We start from the raw sequence: 27,482 nt of genomic DNA, 5'->3' as shown, positions 1-27,482 counted from the left end.
TATAGTAAATATAGATAGAGGGGTCTGTTTTCTTATAGACAAGAACCCTCAGTATCGCTTTGTATCGTCGTTCAACAAGTCGCCTCTTTTTTCTGTTAAATAAAACAATATTTCCAAGTAAATTAATAGTTTCTTTGATTCTAGAGTCTTTCACATATTAACTTATGTACATAGATAATTTAATTATATATTGTTCATAATTATTTTATATTTTGTTGCTATCTTTACTCCTTATGTTTCTATTTAATTTTATTTAAAAACTTGTTTTCACAAATTAAATTTGGTTTTTTATTTCAGCTTAATTGGCAATGAAATGTAACCATAGAATAACTAGTATATTGAAGAGCAGCTCCCATATAGAAAATTGGAATCAAGTATAGCTTGTAGATATCGCAAGGTGCGCCTTGCCCCCAGAAATATTAGCTATTACAAATAGTTCATTTGAATATCAAAATAATATTAATTCTACGTCGTAGTACTATAATCTAATTCTACGCTAAAGATCATTGCCACTTTACCATTCAATTTTATAGAGAATATAGAGATTTTTATTATGACAATATGTATAAAGCTATGTAAAGAAGATCCCTAATTGAATATCAATGAAATATTCTCCTTTTATTCGTAACACTTCATATAAAAATACACGTAATTATGTTCGACAATTTATTCCTTATTTACTATTAACATAATTCGAAACATACTGGCAGTCGGCTTCGTTGGCTCTGTGGTCAGTCCGCCTACTGTTGCGATATTCGCGGGTTGGAATCCTGCTGGGGCATGGATGTACTTTATGTTTGTGATTGCATTTGTACATTTCTTAAGGCAACAGTGGAAAATCCGACAAGAAATAACCAATCCAGTCATGCCAGTAAACAGGCAGTGTCTTTAAGTTGGTCATTGGCTAGTCGGTAGGCGTAATGCAAAGGGCCGTAGTTCAGAGCCCACTGTAGGTTCAGTCCAGATAAACCATTGTTGGTAAAAAGGAGACTTTAAATTAAGACTAAGTTAATTATTTTAATTCACTTGACCATAATGCAAAACTTCTCAAGCACTTCTCTTCCGGATTTAGATCTATAATTCAAGATCATAATATATCACTTTAAATTGATAACTACTTAAGTTCCATCTAAAGCTACTTAATTCCTTATAATAATTTGTGAGCATATTTGTAATCAATAATCTTATAAACTGATCTACAAATATTATTATCTTCTTTTTTTAATTTATTTATTTACAGTCGCTACAACACAGTTGCGTTATTTAGCGACTTCAAATCCTACTTAATTTTAACGAACACTATTCTCTTATTTTATAAACAACTTTTGGTCCCAGCGAGATTCGATCTTGGTACGTTTTTGTAGGCGAGCTGAACTCTGGATGTACAAAAAATTATATTAAATAACTAAAGCTTATACTTATAAAAAGTGTGCTCGAAAATTTTAGAAAACAAATTCAATCACCAGAAGTAAGTAATCAGCTAGTTAGGTAGCGTTTTTAGACTAAACCAGGAAAGAACTGAAACAGCATTTCTTTATAATGTACTAATAAACTAATATAGAGAGGTTCGTATAATGCATATTTGAACAAATTAATCATATTACCGGAATACAAATAGCTAAAGTACAAATAATGTACTGGTTATTGGATATTCAATGTTGATGTCTTGACAATTCAATGTATGTATTAACAAGTTTAGAAACCACTATGGACTTGTGCTCAACTTAGGGGTTGTACCTATCCAAGCAATAGAAATATCATACAAAGATTCCAAAACAAGGAACTGCGAGGTATTGTTGATGACAATCGTATCGACAATCTGCATAAGGACCTGAAGGTAGAAATTATCGATAAAATTATTAAGGATCATGTTAATAAAATGCTAAAAGAACTAATTCTTTTTTCATCGTTGGAAAACTGAACATCGTTCGATAGCTCTCGTAGCGAAGTGCCGTTAGAGTGTGTAGCTTTTATTTGTTTATTGTTTCTAATTCACTTTGCGCCCTGGTTGCTCACAATGATTCCACCTAGACTTTCTTGCGAATTAATGAAATACTTTTTATTGCACTAGTTAATTTATTTCTAGCATATTAATTGCCATTTATGTGAAGCAAGGCGATCTTGCTGTGTTTTTTTTATCTAGACTGCTCGACTCTGACTACACGAATTATCGAAAAACGAGAGTACGCAATATTTACTATTGAACATTGGTTTTTCCATATCTCAAATAAACCAGAGGCCAAGCAATATGCCGGAGGGCTGAAGGGACTAAGACCTATAAAAACCTATAAAAGGGAGATGAGAAATGACTATTGGAGTTGTACAAACATATTTAACCATTTTACTCATTTATCTCCGACATCTTTTTTTATATTTTGTAGTGTCCCTTTTATCAACGAGGGTTTATCTGGACAGGACTTACAGTTTCACATGGGCTGCGAATGGCGAGTGACCAACTAGAAATCATCCCAGAAGACACCCGGCCTTACCCAGGCTGGTGACTGGCTTAACTGGGATCATTTTCTTTCTCGGATTTTGCACTATTACCAAAGACAATCACAAATATTAAGCAATCACATACATTTACGACTATGTGCTAGCAGGATACGAACCCGCAACTATCACAACAGTAGGTGGATCGGTCCTGTCATCTTTACCACTGCGCCAACCTAGCAGGCGCCGACATCTTTAACAGGCCATGCCCAAAGACATGAATGGTGGCTCCATCAGCACATCAATGTTGAGTTCTTAGGTAATAATGGCTTGGACAGAAGGTTAAAGTGAGTTGAGCGAAGTTATAACCAAAATTCGTTTAAAACAGTGATATACTTTTGAACAATGTTTATCCCAAAATTTCTGTGGTAGAATAAGTACTTTGTAATTTTAAAAGTGCAGCAAATTAGGATAGAAACAAACTGCTTAGTGGTGTTTAATTTACTAGTTTGCTACACTAAATAAAAATAATAATAATGGCTATCATGTCGCGAAATGTTACTCCAGAGATACCTATTGAGTTGTATATTACTCTATGATTAGAATTGGATTTGGCATTGTGAAAATTCCCATCTAAATCAATGGGAACGTCGTTACGGCGAGAATTATTGGTTTTTGATTGGTAAAAGGAAACCGGGGACTACATAAACTTTTAAAGGTCGTGAAATGTTTTGAAGTGGTCGTAAAAATTTTAGAAGCTCGAGCGTTTTCACGTTTACGATCTATTTGCGCAGATTTGCCGGGATAATAGTGAAACTGTTCCGGCTTGCTGACTCGATTTAGTTATTGGTACATTTTACGTAAGAATATGCTCGTTCGTACCGGAGACCGTTTTATCGCCGCCTCGGCTTCGACAGCGGATTGATTCTCCGATACCGGAAAGGTTAAATATTTGATTGGCGATGGACGTTATCGCGTCCGATCTAGATTCGTAGCGGGTTCGGACGTTCAGATATCGTTTTAACGTTATTAGTAGCGGTCGTTCGGAGTGTCACGTACGAGAACGTCGCGTCAAAGGACTTCAGGTGTCTCGTCACGGTGGAAAAGGTGTCCATGCTCTTTTGTCCCGAAGGACAATCGGTCGGCTTAAACTTTGACGCGATGCGCTTCAATCAAAGGGACGGGCGCGTAATAGTGGACGTAACCGAACTGGTCTAGTCATTTTGTTGTAGGTACGAGGGTGATTCAAATATGAGACATGAGACAAAAACGAGACAAATACTCTGACACGTTTATTTACTATTGAAAAAATTTATAAGCATTTAGAGTTTTTCTAGGTATTTCCCCTCACTAGTTATGCATTTTTTCCATGTTTCCGGATATTATTTGATGCCGGTATCGAAGAATTCCTTGGGCAACTTGGAGAGCCACGGGCGCTCGAACTCGTCGTTGGTGTTAAGTCTTTGACAACCGAGAGTTTCTTTCAGTGGTCCAAACATGTGGTAGTCGCAGGGTGGTAAATCCGGCGTGTAGGGGGTGTGCCAATACCTCCCGCTCTAATTCCGATATTTTATCGAGAGTGCGACGCGCGCTTTATGGGGCGCCACGTGAGGGTATGAAAGGTATGTGAGGATATCCTGGAGAAAAATGTTCCACCGTTTCATTAATGGTACGTTGGGTGGGCCGAAAAACGACGTACCGCACGCCCCGCCGGTCCCAGAACACCGTACACAGAACCTTACCCGTGGACCTGGTTGTCCTCGCTTTGGCTCTCCGCCTAGTATCACGTCAGCAATTAGCGACAAGCTTTCAGCCGTGTAAATTTTTGCTCGAAGTTCAACAGTTTAGAAACCCATCGCGCCGTTATTTTGCGATATTGAAGGTGTTCGTGGGTGATATCTACACTACCAATACCGATGCCGAGTTCAGCCGAAATATCTCGAACCTTCATCTCCTACGGTCATCCACAATAAGGTGCTCTACGCTGCGAATGTTGTCTGGTGTGATGCTGGTTCGCGGTCGAGGATCATGCGGCTCATTCTCGACGGTTTCAGGGCCATCCCTGAATCTTTTTGTCCATTTAAACACTACTCAGACCCTCACTATCGAACTGATGTTGAAAACACAGAAAAATTTCCGTATTTTTAACGCCTTCCGACACTAAAAAATTAATGACAATACGTTGTGCTGCAGCAATCGTCACTTGACGTTCACTCATGGACGTAGCACGCGCGTGAAACATGCTCTCCTGACGAAGACTATGCTACACTGTCCGTAAGGGACACAGCTATCATATACTCCAGCCACGACCTACAAAACATATATGCGCACCATCTACAGCGTTTATCTCTATCATATTTGAAACACCCTCGTATAAGAAATCTGTATGAAAATATGGTAACTAATTTTGATTGTTCAAAGAATTTTGATGGTTATAATCAGAAACTATTTTTAAAATATGTATTCTTTTTCATTGCCTAATATTTTTGTGAGTGGTGTATGTATGTTTGTTTGTATCCGTGTCTGATGAGCTATCCTAATAATGTTTCTAAATCATGTTTCTTTCATGTTTTTTTTAAATTTTAGATTATTTGTCTACAAATATTTCATAATAAATTTCTATCTTACTCATTATTGATACGTATGTGTTTTAGAATACGTTTTGGAATTAGAATAAATACAGTATATAACCACTATTTTCATTCCAATTGTATTTCACTATAATAGTAATTTAATTTAAATACATTGTTGTATGTACATAGATAAATTGTTATATTTTATTTGTAAAATTGTAAAAATTATTGTTTTAATTTCTATTTATTTCAAAGTATTTAAATTAATGTTACTTACATTGTGTATTAGGTGTTTGGCTTACAAGTACTTTGATCATTTTTTTACTTTAAAAAGGCATTTATTGAGAAGAATTGGCGTAATATATATTAAACAAAATATTTTTCATATGGCTTTTTTAATATATCAGGCATTATGGCTATATCGTGTCAAAAGAATGATGTCGGTTAGGAAACGATCCAGTCATTACTCTATATTCGCACTTCTTCAGCATTTCGAAACTATGTACTAGCCAAGCCATACAGTAAACCTTGCAACCTGTGTTTGAGCGATGTGATACAAGATGATCACTTTGTGTCTGCTACTCGTTATTGCTGATCTTATTAGCAAAAATATGTCTTTAGAATTGTTCAATTAACGTCGATAAATATCTGCGGTAACAGTTTCATTCGGTTTTATGTTAGAAGTTCCTAACACATTACACCTTGCTTATTCCGACAAAATTTTATGCTAATAAATATTTGTCTTCGATATCGATGTGGATGGCTCTTTTGGATTAATCCATGATCTGTCACGCATGGAATTGAGGGTTCGAGATGACACTTTCAGCCATTTCGTGTTGTAGACATTTGATCTACTTTTGGATGTTCCGCATTCCTTATAAACATTTGAAAACCATTGATTCATCAACTGCTAAGAGATCTGCAAGAAGAGTTGAAGAGCTTCTTGGAGAATTTCAGCTGGATTTTCGGAGAATGAATCTAATCGATCTTACAATTTATTGTCTTCAAAACTTTTCTGCACCTCCAAGCTTTTCTTTGTCATTGAGACCAAACTCGAAACTCTGAATCATTGATGCCAAAACCGACAATAAAGATATGACGAATCAGCATTACCATAAGTTACTAAAAGTGTTTGATGGATTCCGCAAACAGATTTTCTAAAATCAAGCAACAAAATTATCGAATTTAACAGTTAGGTTACGTTGTTGTAATAGGTGTCTACATTGATATGCTCAAATTGCAATCAACTAATAAGTGTAAATAAATACTAGTTAATAACATGTTTGCTATACATTGCATAATCACTATTTGATATTAAGAAGAAACAAGATTGATAAACTGAGTAATTAAAATTTAAAATCATAATTATATTTATATATATATATATATTTATATATATATATATATTTATATATATATATATATATATATATATATATATATATATATATATATTTATATATATATATATATATATATATATATATATATATATATATATATAATTATGATTTTAAGTCTTAATAAAGCAGAATATATGTATACTGAATGACAATTAACAGTTCTATTGGTAAAACCACCACTTAAAACAAAAAAGATATCCAAAAAGAGACTTGGATCTAGATACACCCATGTCAAGCCCGAGTCCAGAATAGCTGCCATCAGATTTAGTGAGGAATATTTAAAATCTTGCGACACTTGAACAGCAGTTTACAAAATAGAAATAAAAAAAAACTAATAAGAAGATAAACTAATTATTCTGAAATACCATGGAAGCAATTTCCTACAACTGTATCTAACTAAATGATAAATACATATGTGTGTTTACATATGTATAGTATTTTTATGTACTGGACCAGTTTGGTTGCAGTCGAGGAAAACAAAAGCCATCAATCATTCTTCGAGCCGAAGATGGCGATATTATCAAGTTATCGGAACACAAAGAAGAAAATCTAAATCTTAATAGCTTGTCCGTATACTTGTACAGGTGGGGATGCCTAACAAGCCATCTATCATGCACCGCGACGGCGGCCACTATGAAATTCTAACAGAGCAGAAATATTTCCTTTTTAGTAATTGGTGCTTGCATTGTATCGACGCGTCCACTCCACCAGCGTTTGTCACTTGTTTTCAATATAAAGAACGACGTGATGGTATTACTCAATATTCAATGAGAATTTTTTGGAAGAAATATACAAGTATCGGATAGTATTACATATTTTCACGCTTTTTGATGTTCCAACAAAGTAACGTTAAGTGCATCACTCCTATGTTACTGTAAAGATCTAAAAAAACGGGGGCACCTGGAACTGTGAAATTTCACGCGGTTAAAGATTATATCGAGGAAGGAATTTTAGACCTGATATTTTTGTGTAATATGCACTATAAAAAAATAAAACGAAATATGTCCAATTCAAGCAATCAGGAAAAGCCGTCAAATTGGTGACACATGATATGTAAACAAATATTTTAAGCTATGGCCCACCAACTGCCAACTACAGCTCTTTTACGGTAGACGGTAGATTATTCGCTGTTTATATTTGTTTATTTATTATTCCATATTAATGTTTAAAACATAAAGTAAATGAAGGATCATGTATAGTTATATTTCATGCGTGGATGCTGCTATAGTTCTGAAAATAATCTTACTTATCATACTTTGTTATAGTGTTCAGTGTTTAATTAAATATCATTTAAAACAAATTACTGGAAGTTAGCATTGAAACATAATCCTATATCCACACATGTTTCATTCACTCACTGTGACATTCTGAGCTGCTAATCAAGTCAGTAACTAAGTTGTTCAGTTCCAATCTAACACTAGTTCAGAATTGTCAATTTCTTCCTCTGTGTGTCTGATGGAGTTTATCCAAACCGAAGGGTGCTGTTGTAGATAATCCTTTTCACATATCCAAACAGTTTTTGCATATATATCTCTCGACTTATCTATCTACTGTAGTAATTTATGTTTGCTACATCCCATAAAAATCGATTTGTTTGAATATATAGTGATAGGGAGGAAGACTTATCATACTTTGTTATAGTGTTCAGTGTTTAATTAAATATCATTTAAAACAAATTACTGGAAGTTAGATCTTCAGATGAAAATGAGTGAAAATAAGTTTTAATAACATATATATTTTAAATTGTTCCCTTTTAGTCGTTATGAAAGAAACATGAATAGCTTAATAAATTGTAAACGACATTCGATTTCGCGATCAGTAGTATTAGTCCTTTAGTTTCTGTTCGGCAGCAATTGACAGCAGACAACTTCGCAAATTAAAAAAAGTGCTAAAATCACGGAACTCAAGGTTTGATAAATATCACGAGGACGCACTATCAATTTCAATGCTTACTGGTTTAATAAAGTGGTTTACTGAGTTCCTTTGTGGTCTTGCAGTATAAATGACGCCGAATAATGATGATGTTCAAGTAGCTCAAAAGAGATCGTCATCGTCGATGCTAACAAAACAGTTGGTTTATCGAAGTGAACGTACACCAAAGTAGAATAAATTTCGTCTGTCGGTTGACCACAGTTTCTTGGGATGCACACGATATGATTCATATAGATTATCTTCAAAACGGCAAAACGATCATTGGCTAATAATATTCAAATGATATCCAAAGCTTCTGGGTATATTTTAAAATTGTTCAAATCAAAAAAGAATAATTGGCGAAGAATAAAATGGAACAAATTAATACAATAAACAACATGACCAAAACTCTACAAATTGGGACACAAAGAGAGTAGTAGACTCTATCCTCCATATTCTCCGTTTTTAGCCTCCTGCCACTATATCCCATTTCCGAACCCCGAAAAATCGCTGGATCGTAAGAATTTTGGTCAAATGAAGAATTGATCACTGAAATGTGCGGGTGTTTCAAGACCCTTCCGAAAATTTATTGGTTAGACGAAATGAAATAAATTGGAAAAATGTTGAACTAAATATATATATGAAAGTCTCCTTTTACCAACTATGGGTTTATCTGGACTGGTCCTAAAGTTTAACGTGGGCTCCGAACTACGGTCGTCAGCATTAAGTCTACCGACTGGCGAGTGACCAACTTTAGAAATCATCTCAGAAGGCATACGGTCTTGCCCAGCCTGGTTACTGGCGTGACTAGGATCGTTTTTCTTGTCGGATTTTACACTCTTGCCTAGAACATTCACAACTTTTAGACAATATCAAAAATAAATTTACGACCATGCCCCATTAGGATTCGAACACGCGGCTATCGAAAGAGTAGGAGGACCGTCCCATCGCCTTTACCACTGCGCCACCAAGCCGAAGTGGGGACTAAATTTATTGATTTAAAAGGTGATTGTATTGAGATGTCCCTTGAATGTCTTTTTTTGCAACAAAGCGCTGACTTATCAAACTGCCCTCGTTTTAAGGGTGTAATGCATAACGAAGACCTTGCAGTTTGCATTTAAAATATTAAAAAGCCTTAGAGTAGTATGAGGTTCAATTATTAAGAATATGAGAATTTATATAAAACTGTTTTTGTGTCTGATATTAGATTTCAGCCTACAAAATATCCATATAATTATTTCTATAAAATGTTAATTAGAATTTTGTTATATTCAAAATAATGATAAAATATATTCAGAGTTTCAGAACCCCAGAAGATGTTTGGTTTTATTTTGTTTGGTTATTATATTAATTTTTACACTAGAATTTAGTTATTTTCTACATGCCATGTGTATATATAATATAAAAACAATAAATATGTATTGCCTTCTCAGCAGATTGTGGAACGAATATGAGTAATAAAAAAATAGGTTCATACAATAATTCACGAACATTCAAATGCTATATATAACGAATTACCTGTCTCTTTGAAGGAGCTTTCAAGAAAATTTTCACTGATCATGCGATACTTCTATATCAAATTGCCCACCGAGTGAACTTTCATAGCTTTTATGTATTTACTGGGTATTTCAAAATATTATGGTTAGCGATATATATTAATGATATGTAAAATACCATTAAACAACCTAATTTACTTATTAAATATAATGATTTTCATATTTCTGTATAAGAAAATAGCAGCAAATCAATTAATATTGCAAATCAATTAATATTGCAATTCAATATACAAAAACTAATTAAGGATTGCTGAAAACTACATTCCTTAGCTTGCTGATAATGACCACTATAATAACCTTATGGTGATAATGCTGCATCACATCTAGTAGTGATTTTTGATACATAGTGAGTAAGAGATGAAAAATTATCCTCCTGCATGAAAACTCTAGGCTGCACATTGCAAGAATTTTAAAAGTTACACCATTACAGCTTGAATGGAAACTTCTGCCGCACTTCTAACTTCGTTTGTTGTCAACATAATAAAAGTCGTAGAAAATTATTTAAAAAATAATTGAGGTGTACAAACATTTTGATTAATATATATTGTAAAGATTTCGCTCAGTAAATGTATTTTTAAAGGGAGAAAATGATCAGAATACATGCAAGAAACTAATAGATATATATTAACTTCTATGATATTTCAGTTTGAGTTTTAACATCAACAAGATCCTTTATATGTCATACGTTTTGAAATCGCTTATTCTAAGTCTCCTTTAGTCATTTATCTATTAAATTCTGTCAAATTTCCTTATTCTAATTAAAACACACAAGTTGTTTTTTCTATATAAAGTAGATTTTAAATTACTTGATTAAGTTAAAACATAATATAATCTGAATGAATGGTTATATCCTAGGCACTTAAACCGACGTCTTCGAACTATATTTAACGCTAGGCTTTAGAGTACCATAAAAATGTCTAAAAATCCACTTAAAACTTTTCCATTCCGAAGCGTGATTCGTTTTTACCATAATTCCAACGATAACCCGAATCAGCTCGACGAGGTATCCGAAAAAACCGAAATTATTTCAAAATTATCCACGCTCATTTAGAATCAATTTCTTTCTGAATAGACGTTATTGTTCGGGGAAAAAACCGGCCAAAAAAGATACGGTCCCGACCTAGAAATGTCGTCCACAATGAAGACGTCAATTAACATTCGATTTTCAATAAAACGTTTGTTGAACGAAATTAGGACGGCCCAATCGATGAATAGGTCCTTAAATACGAATTGACAAAGAACAGATTGATTCACGTAGTGGTCAAGAATCTGATGAAGAGCTCGGTTGGATCTCGAGACGATGACATCGTGAAAAGGAATCGATGAGAAAAACGACCGTTTTTTCAGGGATCAGGTTGGTAGTAGGTGATAGGTCTAATAGATTTTGTATCACGTTGTTTTATATTCTATGTATTCATTTGTTGGCACTATATGTAAATGTATAGTCCATTAAATAAAATGTATGACCTGAAAATCAAAATGTGGCCACATCCACATTGGCTGTTAGTTTATCTTGGCGTTGACATATAACAACATTCTAATCTAAATAAAGTAATAAAACAACAATAGTACTATCAAATATGATTTAATTTAACTACCAGTAATCTACATCTAAGGCATATATCATCGAACTGTAGTTAGATAAACAGCGATAATAATTTAAAAATTTAAAGTCGTTTTATTATATTTACTCCTCCTACGAAGAATGGTACTAGACCATTTTTTATGTGGTGGTATACCCTGGAGTATACTCTATACTATACTATATATATATATATATATATATATATATATATATATATATATATATATATATATATATATATAATTTTTGCTTTAGCTAACTAACAATTGTATATCCAAATAATTCATTTTACTTTCGTTATAGATCATATTTACCATTTTACGTTTAATCAGTGTTTCCTTCATTGTATTTCCTTGCATGATATTTTGATATCACTATATTTCTCCTTACTGTTTTATGTTACTGAGAGTGTATCTTTTTCTTGATAAAATTAGATTTAGTCACTGCAGTCAGTTAGTACTCACTCTCTCTTCGTATGTTTTAACCAAATGCTCATATATATTCTAAACAATTACACACAGATCTCTCTGTAGTACGATTTTCTAGTTATCCTCTATTCATTATATATTCACCTTCAGCTGTTTCCACTCTCATCGCCCTCTCTTGGAATTTTCAGCATTAAAACATAATCCTATATCCACACAAGTTTCATTCACTCACTGTCACATTCTGAGCTGCTATTCAAGTCAGTAACTAAGTTGTTCATTTCCAATCTAACACTAGTCCAGAATTGTCAATTTCTTCCTCTGTGTGTCTGATGGAGTTTATCCAAACCGAAGGGTGCTGTTGTAGATAATCCTTTTCACATATCCAAACAGTTTTTGCATATATATATCTCGACTTACCTATCTACTGTAGTAATATATTTGTTTGCCACATCGCATAAAAGTCGATTTGTTTGAATATATAGTGATAGGGAGGAAGACGTTACACTCTATAGCCATATAAATTGAGGCATTTGATCCACTGTGTATCTTTTTTTCAGCTCTATCTTTAGAAAAGTAACTAAGTAAATTATATTAAACATAATTAATCATTTAATTTATACTTACCAACTAACAATTTGGAACACTTCACTCTTTAACATGGTATCTTAGAAAATTAATTTATATTTTGCAAGCGATTCCTTAATTACAGCCATTTCCAACCATTTGTTCGTCAATTATTTTTGTATTATTTAAATGCTGTGTTTCCTAACAGTGTCTCAAGTGATGACTTATCTTGCTCAAAGAGCTGCATATCCCTAAGATTTCTATAGATATTTTATACTAACAATTATCTCTGAAATAATTGTATTAAAGGACTGTACTGTACTGTTTATATTAAAAAAGCACTCACCGTTTTTTATAGGTTTCATAAATCTTTCTTAATCTTGAATAGAACTAACATCAAGATATGTAGATACTTTTTATTAGATCCAGATTATATTGTCTTCCTTTACTTAGTTATGGAAACCCTACGAATATTCAGTACAGCTGCAATAAAATAAAATAATTTTAGTCTCTTTATATATAGCCCTATTTCTAAATAGATGATGGTTCCTTCAAGTATTTTAACAGCTGATTTTCAAACCAGAGTAAAAACAGACTACAGTTCGGTTCTACTTGGTGGTCGCCCTTGTTGTTGCAGGGAAACGCTAACTCTGCTCCAAGAATAAAACCATTCCTGTTTCCAGCATGAAGATATATCGATAACGAATTGTTTTTTTTTACAAACTCGAAACATTAATTTTTATGTTCTTAGATTGGACACCAAATAAATGCATATATATATATATATATATATATATATATATATATATATATATATATATATATATATATATATATATATATATATATATATATATATATATATATATATATATATATAATTTGAGAAAGTACCTAGTATGAATCAAGGAGATATGATGTAGGCCAATTTAATAAGCCTGGTTTCACAAAATGTTAAAAAGTTTACTACAAGAATAATTAATCATAGGGACTTTTAGTTAGTTATCCATTCTCAACGATTTTTCGATTAAATATACTTAGATTTCATTGGCTAGGCGAAATTATTTCGTTCGAAGTTCTTGTTTTTTTCTTTGATTGATGAGTCCTTTTCATAGATTGTCGAATTATAATTTTTTATGTAAAACAGATGGATTAATGGGTGAGCGGCATAAAGATAATTTTTAAATTACTAACCAAGAGCTATAGAGTTCATTTTATCAAGTTTGTCTTCATATAGACTGAATGAACAAAAGTCCGTAACGCAATAATACTTATTTTAAAGTCATTTTTAATAATGGAATATTAAGTTGAGTAAGCAAGAAACAAATAATCTATTAAGGTTACCTCAATAAATAGAAGAAAGAAACTACTTAATTATCCTCTTTCAGAGCCAATTAAACGCTGTTAAAATAATAAAGATCATGATCAAATTATAATATTTAGATTAAGAATTTGTTCGAGATTAACATAACATCTCATTTCACGCTATCTAACACGTTTTTTTCCCTCTGTCTTCGTTTTCGGTACCTTCCATCGCGTCGCCTTTTAGTTGTTGCCTAAAGAGATAACCCATCTTTTGTATCAAAATATCCCGTCATCGTTTCCAACTCAATTAACGCAAACTTCATTCACCCGGTACCGTCTAACGTCCGATAGAGCCGGCCGCGTCGGCACGGTTTACGATTAGAATGGTGAACGCGTCCATACGGCTGACAGGTCGGTTCGATAATCTTTATTGGATATTTACCGGTGATTTGTGCTTCTTTTGTTCTTGGTTTTTCAAGGGTTGCTTTAATTAAGATAAGGTGAATTGCTATTTTAAAACGTTTTAACATGGCCAGTGTTTCGGTTTATTGCCTATAAAGGTAGATGGGATGTTTATGTATGTATGTATACAGTACTAGTCATAAATGAAGGAAATTTCAAACATGTAGATCAATACATATGTCTATAATTATCCTACCAATTGTTTTCAAAGTTATTTAATTACTTCCCAAGTTTTCCAAGACTAAAATGTGGCAAAATTTCATAAAAATATTAAGCAGTCTATCTTGCACACATTATTTTATTTCTCATTTTTTTTCCTGAATTTTTATATATAATATATAAACAAAAAACAGGTGTATTGCCACGTGCTCCATATATTCATTCCGTCCTTTTTTTCTGTGTCTGCTCAGTCTTCTAGCTTCGGCCACGGATTTTCTCTTCGGAAGTATTTCTCTGGTACATTAGTCTCGGGTTCGCTAAGTTTGGTTTTGCCTGTTTTGTGTCCTTCGTCTCTATCCTGTAAATATACTATTTTGTTAGTAATTTTGTACCTAATTTTTCTGTAATCTTCCACTGATTAAATATTGAGGCCTTTTCTTATTCCTTTACTTCTCATCTCGTCCATCGTTGTTGCTTGCATTTTAATTGTATGTCTCCTGGATGATGTCCAGGTCTTGCAACCGAATGTTAGGACTGGTCTGTAAATTGCTTTGTACGCTTCTACTTTAGTTTTATTTGTTAGGCCCCTTTATTTCCTATCTAGAGTATAGAAGATTTTAAGAAAAATTACTGTAAAAATAAATAATAGCGGTATCAGATCACAGAGGTTATCTGACGCAAAGACGAGTGGTAGGAGCTATGACGTGCCAAATAGAAACACGTTCTTGCCAAGCTTGAAAACATGGTACTGAAGAACTTCAACTTGGATGTTTCGTGCTTCGTAAATCTTTCTTTCCTTAATTAATTTCTTCTTTTCAGCTGACCACTGTTTCCTTCTCCCAGAACGTCAGCTTTACTACAAAGCTATGACGAATTCGTACATTCTTCATTCAATAAACATGACCAAATCATTGAAATAGATGTTTAGACCTATTCATCCAATGACCAGAGATTTGATCATTCAGGGTGAAATGATCGAAGAACATTGCCTGTAATTTAATTTCCGTGAGATATATTTCAGGCTTGGTTAGCTTGATTTAATAACCAGTCAGATTTAGTTTCAGTTGTAATATTTTATATTGTAAACGTCATAATACATATATATATATATATATATATATATATATATATATATATATATATATATATATATATATATATTATTATACTTGTTCTTGAAATAAATTTTTATTAAAATTATTTATATTTCTGAAAATTTCAGATACATAAATGATTATATTGTTATGCTCAGTCAAATGTTGGGGCTTAGTTTCAAGCAAATGGTTGAATTATCAAAAGCCAGTATGTGTCGGACAAAGTTAACATCAAATTATCATGCATGCAATCGCCTATAGAAGTATTAACAAAAATATTAACTTCACTTTTGAAAGTATAACATAAAAGGAAATATAAAACGACGAAACAGTAAATCAAAAGAAAGCTAGGAGACAAAGTTCACTTTATTCATTTATTCTCAGTTCAATATCGTAAACACTCATTGTTTTCAACTAGAGTCCAAGAAAGTTTGTCAGTAAAATCCTGCAAGTTATATGCAGAAAATACTCATTATATATTCTCTATATAATATATATATATATATATATATATATATATATATATATATATATATATATATATATATATATATATATATATAATAGAAAGAACAGATGTACATTTAATTTCATATTTCAAACAATTCTACTAGACAAAACAAAAACCCCACCAGCAATGCCCAAACTAGGCTGTTTTCGGATACATTTTCGGAGGCCATCGCAATTCCGACAACACACACATCTTCAAAGACTGTCACTCCCCCTCGCCGTTTGCTAATTTCATTTTCAGCCCAGCTGTCGGGGTTATTTTGTCGCTCATCCTTCTCTCCTGTCCTTGGCAATTTGTTCGAATTCTTAGGACAGATGTGCATCAGTTAACTAATTCGAAATACGTCCGACCAATTAGGCCGACACGATTCACCGCAATAATGTAACGTGTACGATTAACTTTAGTTTTAACCAATGAAGGAATTCTGTAATTTCCAGATATATGTTTCATTTATATTAAATATTAATTAAATAATATAATAATAATTAAATATACACTCTATTCAAAACAGCACTGAACCCAAGTTTTCTGAATTGGTGACGTCAAAACGTCGCAATGTTGCCCCATCAACTCTGAATTTTAGTACATTTTGACTTTGATATATAACAAAATTTTAATCTAAATAAAATGACGAAACGAAAAAGTTATTTAATATATTTTATTTTAAGATTATTGTACATATAATGCATATATTATCAAATAAATTAAACCTACAATTAATTATACAGCCACAATAGTTTAAAGGTTAGAGCTGTTTTATTATATATACTTTGAACTCTTTTCCATATCACCCCTGACGTAGAGTTCTAAGTTTGGATTTTTTATGTAAAGTATCCTCCGAAGGCCTGATCCACCTAATTAACAATTGTATATGTGAATATTGTAGTTTACTTTCATTAGAGAGAATATTTACGAGCCTTTTACAATTAGCTCTTGTTTCCTTCTTAATGCATTTGTCATATCTATAAAATAGTTAGTATTACTTCTTTCCTCATACATTTTAACCAAACGTTCATATATATTCTTAACAATGACAAACATGCACATAAAGTTTTTACACTCTATAATATAATTTGCTATCGTTGAAGTAAATTAAGTGTATACTGACCTTTAATTGTTTCATCTTTCATCATCCTGTCTTGGTAATTGTCAGCATGGAATTATAAACCAATATTTTCAAAGCTTTATTCAATCACTGTCACTTGCAGAATCACTACTCAAGTGAAAAGCTAAACTGTTTATTTCCGATCTATCAAAAACTAAATTCCACCATTTGTCAATTTATTTTTCAATGTGCCTGACCGAGCTCATCCAAACCGAAGGTGTTATTGTCCACAATGCTTCTTTCCATATATCCAGACAGTTCTGGTTTGAATATCCTCCTCGACCTGAATGTATATTGTAATAATCCCTTGCAATACCCCATATCAACTCAATTTGATAAAATATGCAGCGATGGTGAGGAGGACGTAATACTCTGTGGCCATAACGTTCAGTAGTCTGATCTAACATGTATCTTTTCTCAGGCCTATTTCTAAAAAACTAAATTACATGAAATGCAATTAAATATTGCATTTATTTTTACCGTTACTCGGTAGAAGAATTTGAAGTAGTCCATTCTTTAACATGGTTCCTCCAAAACATATTTTATGTACTTTATGTATTATGTACCTCACCTTAATTGCAGCCTTTGTTGCACTTGTTGAGATCTTCTCCACCAGTGTACTACGATATGGTGCATTGTCCATAACAATAACTGATGGTTCCATCATATTCTTTAAAAGCTGATTTTCAAACCACTGCAAAAACAAGTTATAGTTTATTTCTCCATGGTGGTCACCCTTGGACTTAGAGGAAAACAATTCTGCACCAGAAATAAAACCATTCCTGTTTCCAGCATGAACAACTACATATCTGCAATGAATTATTAATAAATGTTATGTCTAATGAAACCTACTCGATGGTTATTCCAACGTTTACCTTTTTCCATCATCCATTTTGTTGTCTTTACACTATATATAGTTATTTTCATCTTGCCATGAGTGTTAAGGGATATTCTACATCTCCCAAATGGTTGCATATCTTTAAACTTTTTATGGATACTTTCCATACTAACAATTTTCTCTGAAGCAATTTTCTCTGAAGTAATTATGGAAACATAATTAAATTATGTTTCCATAGAAAATTACTTACTGTTTTTGTAAATTTCATATATTTTATCTCTGATACAGCTAACGTCGAGCTGATCTTGTTTCATCACCCATTTCGCATAAAGACGGTTTCTTTTTGGTGAATTTAAGGTTATATTGTTTTTAATTTTTTGAGATATTTTAGTGACCACGCCTATATTAATATTCAGTGCAGCTGCAATAGGCTAACAAATATTTTCAATAAAAACCGCATGAATTAATATTTAACAGTAATAATGCTTGACTCCACAACACATTGTATTGGCAAGAGGCAATGAGTTTTTGACTCTGACTGTATAACTACTTCAGCATTTTAAAGCAGAGTAATAATATGCAGCAATTTGCAATTGCAAAGCGTTAAAACAACGTGTGCTGGTCTATAAACCATAATTATAATAATTTGAAGAATTTTGCCGACGTTCGACAAACGACAAACGGACGTCTTTTGCAGGCTCATCTGATTACATGTTAAAACTTGTCAAACAGTATTCTATATCCTTTTAAATATAATAAAATTAGAAGGAAAATATTGTCTGACTGTAAATCTAATTTACAATTTTCGCACATGTGTTGACGTGAGTTCACTGCTATTTTGTTATAGTGCATAAAATTTGTAATAATTTTTTTGATTGCTTAATAAGTTGGAGTATAGCAAAAGTAGATAGCAATTTGATTGATCCCGTTCGAAATAATTTCAAATATCGTTTAACGAGAAAATTAAGATGATGAGAAACAATTAATAAATGCGAGAATATCGCCGGAATAAGGCTCGTCATTAATTTGGGTAGCGCTAAGATCCGACCTACGCCAGTTCTCCTCAGCCATCTGTCTCGGGACGCGACGCTGGGGCAGCACGGCTCCGACTAAGAACTTTCAACACAATTAATGAGTGCTTTCTGGGGTTTTCGGACTATGCCGTTAAAATTCCCGAAAAAGCGCCAGCGAGCACCGAAAGAAAAATTACGTCTTAACTTCGGAATATTATAAAAGTCGTATTATCAACCTAAAAAAAAACTGGATGAGAGAAGGCGTCGAAAACATTTTTTTTAATCCTTCGAGACCCCGAAGAAATTTGTTATTCCGATAATTTTTCAGCGCTCTATTTTATATCCTGAGAAATTTTTTAACAGATTTCATTTTTAATCAGGACCGGAGCCACACAACTCCGACCCTCCGGAAAAAAGTACAGTTTGTGTCCTTGTTTATTTCGTTCTGTCTGTTCTTATTTGGCTGTGGATATAGTAATTGTATTTTCGGAGTTTTTTAAAGCATAACATCGTCTTTTTTCTTTTTTTACTCAAATATTTTTAATATAATACGTTCGTTAACATTTCGAGACGTTTTTAGAGTATAATATGCGTGAAAATATAATCATCAGCTTTTCTAAAATAAAACTTATTTACAAAAAAACGATATTGAATAGATTTTTTATTAAACACGCTTAATACAATCTAGAATATGATATACAGAAAGGAATTTTCGGATTAGCGCATGCGCACAAACTGCTACATTTCTCCCTATTTTTCTACCTACAGTATGAATAATCGACCATTGTATAATAATCAAATTATATGCAGAATGTAAAGTTATATTTTTAAATGTTAAAATATCCAACCAGCATCAGTTTTGTTTATAGTGCGAATATTGTCTACCAAATTTTTAACAAGATATTTTCAATGGCTCCAAATAGAAGTCAAAATTTCGCCCCGATATAGTTGCTGATTTTAAAATAATAATGAGAACCAAAAAAGAAAATTATTTTGTTTGTTCAAATTAAAATATTGCAAAGGCTATGTAAGCAAAGGGTAAGGAGAATTAATATACAATTGTACTAGAGGTAAGATTAAAAGTAATTGTAACTTTTATACATAAGCTGAAGAAAGTTAAATGAGAATAATAGGAAAAACTGTAGAGGATTTTGCAGGATGCAAAAATAGTGGAAGACAATACTTTGGAAAGATCAAGACTTGACCTGAATCAAATGAATAAAACATATAACATTAACGATTAAACACTCTAACGATCTAATGACTAAAACTCTGAAAATGTGGAATGAAACGAACAAGGAAAAAAGATTATATTTTTATTAACGAGCATAGGTAAATAAGTTATCACTTTGTAAAAATAATGATATATTAATTGAAGATTTCTTTCACTTGAAAAATACGATGGTCTGCAAGATAAAGATATTGAATTGAGATAGAAGAATGACATATACTAATAAGGTTACTAGACTTTTTGTAGATAATATTAGATAATAGCAAGTCTTTATGTAATTTGAGTTTATGGACTAAAAATGTTTCTTTATAATCTATATAAGTACATATATACAACAATATCTTCTTATCTGATGATAACTTAAATTTGCGCCCTATCAGCCAATAAATTTCATATACACTCTATCCAAGATAGCAGTAAATTGCAATGTTACCGCGTTTTAATTTATTATGACTTTACAACATAGAACATAATTATAACAACATTCTAATTTAAATTAAATAATGAGACAAAAAACCAGAGCAAAAACTTGTGGTTTATATTTCCAAGGCAGTCGTTCTTGGACTTCTTCTTCTTCTTGGAGGAAAACATTAACTTTGCTTAAGGAATAAAACCATTCCTATTTCTAGCAAGAGGAACAATATATCTGCAATAAATTATGAAATAAATATTATGGTTAACAAAATCTAATCAAATGTTATTCTAACATTTACATTTTTCCATCAAGTTTTCCACATTTTACCACGTTGGCCTAATGCTCATCATCATTTTGAAATAGCTATGCCTGCTCATAAAATGAAATAAGATACCTTCGTTAATTTTACTATATATTTTTAACAACTGAATTATTTTAAAGCAATGTCTGGAAGTTCCTTAGACCTCTTCGTAGGTTATCGTTACACTATTTAAATCCTATGCTTCCTAACAGTATACGAAGGGATGACTTACTCCCTCAAAGAGCTGCATATCCCTAAGTTTTCTTACTCACTGCTTCTATATATTTCATAAATTTAATCTGGAATAAAACTAACATAAACATTATATTGATTTTTTTTGTAGATATCTAAGAACTTAATATTTAATAATATTAATACTTCTCTCTTCTCTCTCTTCTCTTTTCTTCCTCTAACGCGTTTTGGTGGTAAGAAGGATCTACTATTACCCCGTCACTTTTCGAAGTAATCTCTTTACGACTGGCTATTTATTGGATCCGGCATTTTCAATCAGAGTAAGCAGTTATTTGAAATGTATAGAAGAAATTAAAGTGCTAAAACAACCCTTCCAATTTATAACCTGTAATTATTATTAGTTTGCAGAATTTTGCACACGTTTGACAACTGGACAACGTGTCTGATTGTCTCAACTTATAGACTGATTCTATGTTATATGTTCGGATACATCAGACTGTATTGTGTTTCTTTAACTAAAATGTAACGAATATATTGTCTGATGTTACGACGTGAGTTCACTGTTTTATTAGATAGATAAGTTCATAGTTTAAGTTCAATTTGTTTGTCCTATTTCTAAGTTATGCGTCGGCGTAAAGGTCATGCCAAGTTGTTTGCTATACCTGGGAGAATTAAAAGCAGCTAATTTACAGTGGTAGGTTGGTTCTTCGACACAGAAAAAAAAGGTACACCGGTAGATTTTGCTGATAATTTTCTTGGATTCGTCATGTTTTCAGCCATATTTTTATTTCATTGAGGTTTGTTAGAACGTTGTTTAATGCTAATGCTGTTATTCGTTGATGTAGATCAGCTGTATCTATATAGAAGACACAATTTCGAATCCAGCAAACTGTCTTGTGGATCTCCTGAATATATTGGATGCACTTCAGTGTGTTCACTGTCTTGTTTTATGGTAAAATGTCAATTTATGTAATAAAATTTTAGTAACTGAAAGCGAGGATGAGAGAGGGGTTTCTTTCAATCAGTAATAACGCTTGATATTAATTAGATTTACAACAACCTATTCTCTATGCCGTAAAATTCATTATGTCACTTCAGCAAAGTGAGTGTCGATACTTTTATTGTCCGGTTTATAAGCCGAAACCTAATCATCCGACGTATAAAAACGACTTTACGACCTCCAATCGTATTTCTAGTTAACAATCGTCGGACGAAAGGCACGAGAGCATTAAGCAGCGATCGTCGAACAATATCCCGTATCGGAAACTAAGAGGTCTTAACAGCTGCCAAGCCGTAGGTGAGTCGTTAATGTCGTTGTCGTTTTATCGGTCGCGACGTGTCTGATCGACGTAAAAACGCCGTTTAACGATATCGTGGGGGCATAAAAAATGCATTAGACCCAATATTAGCCGATAATCCCGACTACACATCGACACGCGAGGCATTTAATCAATGCTGATGGATCGCCCTCGCGACAATCCCCCAGAGAAATCAATCACCTCTCGAATGCGTCGCCCCACCGTCTCCCGCCCGACACCCCCGAACGATACGACGCCGATTTGGCGCCGAAATCGGCGGCAAAAACGAATTCGTTCGCCCCCGTGGAGGGTGAAGGAGTTGGGGGGTCGATCGGCGACTTTTCCGCCGGAAATTATGATTAGTTTTCTTAGAAAGAGTCTAATTTTGGAGAGTCCTGACATGCGCACAAGAATATAAATTTGCAACGTTGCCAGTTCCTGCACATCATATTTATATTTTTTTAAATTAATTACATCTATTAATTCAATCTTCTGATTTCCTGCTTGTTGTTCAGTAGCTGTATTGCTTCCACGTTGCTGTGATTTAGCAACCTTATTTGATGTTTAAAGACGAGTTTAAATTTTGGATGAGTTCGTATATTCATTTGATTTTACGGTTATCCTCTGGGTACTCATTGGGCATGTAGCGATAAGCATTGGTAACACAATAACAAACAAAAACGAAAAGAAAATACCTTTATTGATATAAAGATTGCTTTCGTAATAGTTATAGTAATAATACTAATATTTGAGTTTTTTTATAAATTTTAATTATTTTTAATAAATTTATCAGGTGTTTTGTACAAATCTAGAATACCTGAAAATGTCGCGAAAGTGTAAATATGATGCTGATACATTTTGTTATATATGTGGGCAATTTATTAAAGTTCAAGACGTAAAATACTAATTAAATACATCTCACGTCCTCTGTGAAGCCTACGAAGCACATTTTTAACTGTTGTGTTCGGAATCAAGACAAGACATGGGCTCCATATGTTCCTTGTAATAATTGTAAAAGATGTTTGAAAGGTAATCAGCAAATTTTAATTAAATGGTGAACTAAATATAATAAACATATTGAATTCTATTTCGATATTTTAGGTTGGTATCGAGGTGAGAAAAGATCAATGAAATTTGCAATACTAAGAATCTAGCGGGAATCAAAGGATCGCGTTAACGACTGCTACTTTCGCATTGTGAATTCGAGTGAAAGACGTAGAGGTAAAAATGCAAAACCTATCGAATATCCTGATCTGAAATCCTCTTCTGCTCCAGTTGCATATGATCTGACACTACTACTACTACGGCTACCAAAACACCATTTTGTTACTACAGAAGATTTTAATGATTTAATTTGGTATTTCAATTTTCCAAAATGTAAAACAAAGCTTTTAGGTTGTCTTTTAAAACAGTGAAATTTGCTTGATGGTGTTATACTTATATGAATACAATGAAAACGTGATGGAAGACTATATTTGAGGTTTATTAAGAGATAGTACCTATCTCTTAATAGAACTTTTACGATTAATTAGATGAAAAAAATGTATATATGACATAAAAAAAGTTTGCTTTTTTATGTAGGAAACCGTTTGAACAATATTTTTCAAAATCTGTGGTGTTAATTTTTAATTGAAAATGAAACCATTTAAATGAACATTTTAATTATTTTTATTAAGTTTTACTCTCAAAATAACTTACAAAAAAGTAGAAAATAATTTGAAAGTTTACGCTTTTACTTTTATTTTTTTTATATTATGAACATAAAAATAAAAGTAAAAGCGTAAACTTTCAAATTATTTTCTACTTTTTTGTAAGTTATTTTGAGAGTAAAACTTAATAAAAATAATTAAAATGTTCATTTAAATGGTTTCATTTTCAATTAAAAATTAACACCACAGATTTTGAAAAATATTGTTCAAACGGTTTCCTACATAAAAAAGCAAACTTTTTTTATGTCATATATACATTTTTTTCATCTAATTAATCGTAAAAGTTCTATTTTGGGTGCGTTGTATTATTATAGGTCCAAATTGGCTTTATTATTTACCATGGTGTTTTCAATTTAATCTATCATCGAGATGTGTACCAATGTATTTGGCCGATTCTGCTTGTGGAGTCGGTCATACGTCAAGTAAGTATATCATTTCTTCTTTATTAGGTTTTTATAATTTCTTCGCAACGCAAAATTAACATAGTAAATTTGGAGCTATTAACATATATTTTCCAGTCTCTAGTCCATTTGTGGATCTTGTTGACTGCTACTTGTACTTTCTCTATAGCCTTAGGAAAGTGTATCTTTTGTCGTGTTAACTGTGTCGTGAATAAATGTTCCAAATACTGTTTCTTTTGTTGTTGAGATATCAGCAGTACAGAGCAGATTCAAGAGTGTTCCCAAGGTACTACCCTGTGGAACTCCACCCCAAATAGATTTAAGTGTGGAGAATATTCCTTCAGGATTCCAACAGTTACCAGTAATTCCTCGATAACAATTTGTTCATTTTGTTAATTAGTCCCAAATGGCATACCCGGGCAAAAACTTGTGACACGTCTAGTAATATTGCAGGGCAGTATTACTTTCCTTCGATCACCTTTTCAACAACCAACTGTTACTCTATGGACTAGGTCCATTGTCAAGTGGTGATTTCTAAATCCAAACTGAAAATGTGGTATTTCTATAAATGATTTAATGCGTTTTAACTGCGGCTTCTCAAATAAGTTTGATATCGCAGGTAGCCGCGAAATAGTACTGTAAGATCAAACTTATTTTGCCGGTTTGTTAAGTTTTTTGAGCATAATTACCAACTATGGTCATCCAATATTAGCTACTACTGTTTCCTTCTTCGTAAATGGACATTGGCGTCATTATTTGGAAAAATTGGGGTCGATCCTTTATACGCAGGTGGTGGTGGGTTTTTTTTTCTGTTTTTCCGTGAAAAAATGACTTCGCCGTGGATATCGTCAGTTTGCGGATCGATTAATTATTGAGGGGGAAATTAATGAACGTTTCTTTTTTTCTATGACACCCACGTGCGATAGACATAAAGATATTAACTACCACTGAAGTAGACGCATCGATTTATTAATAGTTTCGTAAGGGATATCTCTTTTATTTTCGGCTCATAACAAAAACAATGTCCCATAAACATTTGCTTGAATGTATTTTGATCCGCGGAATAATATTACTGATACTGGATATCAATGTAAACAACTGTTAAAATCGATGGTTTTGACATTCCCCTACACAAAATAACAGTTCTACATTTACTATTATCGAGTTATTCGGTGTATAAAGACGCTGAATAGAACTCTCAACATTATATTCTCAGCAGTCACTTGTTTAGTTGTGGCCAATCAAAACATACAGTTTTGTAAACATACAGTGATGCTACATCCATCTTAACCCAATTGTCAGTTTTATTTCAAAAAAATTAAAAGTGGTGGTTTTGATCCATGAGAAAGAATGTTCGAAAGATAAAAGTTCGAATTGCTAAACTTATTGGACATAAACTTAGCTATGTCTCGATGAAGTTTCAATCAGCTTAGTGGTTGATGAATGAACTATTTTATAAATATTTATTATATAAAATGATAAATATTGGGGAAATTGGGTATCACACGAATTGACCGAAAATTACGTTTCGAACTCTTTCAATATGGCGATTTCATTGTTTGCATACCAATTTTCTCTGGCGTAGTAATAAAAGTCGATCTACTAGTGCATCAATCCAAAGCCATGGTGCAGTGCAGGACAGCGGTCCAAATGCAAACCAAACAGGAATGTTCATTTCTGCTATTTCTGCAAATAAAGTGATCAACAACATGTAGTAGTCATATTCTTGTGTTAAAAGGCTCGGCTCGATGATGCAAGAGTATTCACTAAATATAGCGATTTAGCGATTTTGGCTGGTATATTGGTTCAATATACTGAATAAGTGTAAAAATAGATATGAATAGATCGCTGCCAAATCAACATCATTCGAGGCGGTCTCTTCATATTACCAAGAACATGGTAAAGCGTTGTAGAAAACAATGGAAAATATTTTCATATCCAATTTTAAAACATAAAATGATCAGAATACATGCCCGTTCACTATGTAACAAATATTTAGAACCAATAATGCCTAGAAAGGATATTAAAATATCAAAAATTTAAGAATAGGTTTTGTATTATTATATTACGTGTATGATATAAATGACGTAATAAACATATTCTTCCACAACTTTATTTATATTTTTCTTAAGAGACTAGGAATTTAATATGAGAAACATTGTCTATTATTTATTATGATGTTACGTCATTAATAAAGTGATATATGTTAAAGATTTTAACGGCCATTAATGACCACTTTCTGCACTTATTTTTGCAATATTCAGTATATTTATTACAATGTCCTTTTTTTAGAAACTAAAAGTTAAAACTCACCTTGGTTAACTTCATTTTATATAGTGTAAATAAATTCAGTAAAGCACAGTTATTGTTTCATTTACTTACAGCAAGGTCACACTTAACGGTTTACTGGTACTGTTTTGGTGTCGATATAAGGAGTTCTTCGGAACTTATCCACGTTATTTTTATATTTCTATATAACTTGTAACTTTTCGTTGCTCTTCACAAAATTTCACCAACAATTATGCTTTGTTACCAGGCAATCAACAAAAAGCATCAAGTTTTTAAGCTTCTTTTTCATTTATGATAATATGAAAGAATTATTACTCTTTAATAAGACTCTGGTTTTATTGTCTGATATCTTTTTGTTCTAGTATAATAATAATTTTAAGCTGATAAAAAAAAGAAAAAATTTAATCAGGCAGCTAATAACTAGCTATTATTTTCAAGCTAACTTATATTTTCTAGGTAGCTTATATTTTCAAGCTAGCTTGTATTTCGAAAATGTTATCCACAAGCATCTATGCCGGTTTGGTGGCGCAGTGATTAAGGCGACAGGAATTCTGTTGGTGCATGGATGTACTTTTTGTTTGTAATTGTAATTTTAAATATATTTATGGGTAATAGTTCGGAGCACACGTTAAACAGTAGGTCCAGTCCAGATTAAGCCTCGTTAGTTAAAAGGAGACTTCAAGATATATATTAAAATAGCTATTTA

This window comes from Rhynchophorus ferrugineus, unplaced genomic scaffold (assembly GCF_030347505.1).
Source record: "Rhynchophorus ferrugineus isolate W39M unplaced genomic scaffold, kcgeb_rfMv2 rfM1, whole genome shotgun sequence".
NCBI lineage: Eukaryota > Metazoa > Arthropoda > Insecta > Coleoptera > Curculionidae > Rhynchophorus > Rhynchophorus ferrugineus.
This window is presented reverse-complemented; position numbering follows the sequence as displayed.